Genomic DNA, 1,779 nt, shown 5'->3' on the forward strand with positions numbered 1-1,779 from the left:
AAGGCTCTAACCCAATAAAATCCAATTTCTGGTAAAAATGTGCCAGATTATAATGAAAGCAATGAAAGGCCTTTTTTTAGGTCTAAGAAAACTGATGATGCGGTTTCCTTTTCTTGGATATCAAAGATATTGCAGAAATTTCAGAACTATATTCATAGCCTCATGCTTTTACCCAAACCCGAATTGTTGCAAGCAAAGAAGTCCAATAGAGAAGTTTGAAGACCCTGTATTGTTTCTATACAGCTACCTCTACATTCTTTCCAAGATTTATCTCTGCTGCTTTGTGAGCTCAGGTTCAACTACAGGGCGACCACGAATAAGCGGTACAACTTTAATTTAATATATCATCCAAACTAAGAATCGTACAGAATTGTATGAACTTAAAATTTGATAAGCAGACACAGATGTTTGACAGACCTTTTCAATGCATTCTCAATAACCTCCCCTGACTCAGCATCAAGTTTGGCATGAACTGAACGGTAAGATGGACGGATGCTATCAGGCCCTATCAGCCTCCAACGCTTGTTTGAGGGGACCGGCACTGGAGGACAATTCGACACCGACCTTCCTATGAAGAATGGGCTCTATGGAAAAGTCCATGACGTTGAGGCCATCAGAGGAAGGGTGCCAAAAATGTTTCCCGATAGCCGTGTGGCTTGGAGCCTTTTTGGAGACCCTTTGGCTGTCACGCTCTCGGAAGATGAAGATGAGGGGCGGTTTGAGACCATTAGATGTCATATTAGCCCACACCATGACAGAGGCTAGATTTTGACGATGAAATGTCGTCTTGTGTGTGGCGTCACGCTGTTTGGATTTTAGAAGCTGGTGGACGAGCAGCTAAATAAAGACCAAATGTTACAAGTTATTTTCGACCGTTTGTGTTCTCCTCTTTGGTGACCCCGACGTTAATTACACATTAAAATGGCGCTCTTTATTCCAACAACGGACCGGATGGGATTTCCTCGTTCTAAACACCCTTTTCTCAACCCAGAGGACCATCCAAAGGAATCAGTTCCCGACGATTGGGTGTGGCCCAAAATTGCTGATAGGGACAGTGGTTTACTTTCATTACAACCCTGACCTTCATCCCTCAGGTTTCATCTCTCCGGTTCCCAATGATTCCGGCCATCCACCCACCCAGCACCATTCAATAATCTCAGCAGTCTATAAGGACCGCATTAGGAAGAGGAACACCCGCCGGGGGCCCACTTCTCTGCTATTGAAAGGACCCTCATCAACCGATATTCTCCATCAATAGAAAAAAATGTTGGCAATTTCATTTTTCTCGCCTCGAACCCGGTCTTAGACGGGTCCAATCTTGCCAGCCTCATGGATGAACTTCGCCTCGTTGTTCATGGCCAGACCCCAAAACTCTTGGCTCTCTCGGCTTTCCGACGGGCCCTACCGGAGGGAATTTCGTGTGTGCCGTTTGAACCATCTGAAGACATCAATATAACGGAATATGCACTTGAGGCCGAGAGGTTGATGTTACGCCCGTCACATTTGCCTTCCCATGCGGTCATGGCGATCAAAGTCTCGCTCACCGGCCAGAGCTTCTCTAGACCTCTGCTATCTCAAAATGCTATCTCAATTTTTTTGATAAGAATGGCCTCAACGACGCCGGTATTTGTTGGTTCCATGTTCGATATGACACCAAGGTGAACAAATGTCAACCTGGGTGTAAACACTCTTCAAAAACTAAGCCAACGGTCACCCCAACCGGAGTCGATCGACCAAACCACCCCATCATCTCGCCTCAACTTCTTTATCTCCCTTCAA

This window comes from Tigriopus californicus, chromosome 11 (genome assembly GCF_007210705.1).
Source record: "Tigriopus californicus strain San Diego chromosome 11, Tcal_SD_v2.1, whole genome shotgun sequence".
In the NCBI taxonomy this organism is placed as follows: domain Eukaryota; kingdom Metazoa; phylum Arthropoda; class Copepoda; order Harpacticoida; family Harpacticidae; genus Tigriopus; species Tigriopus californicus.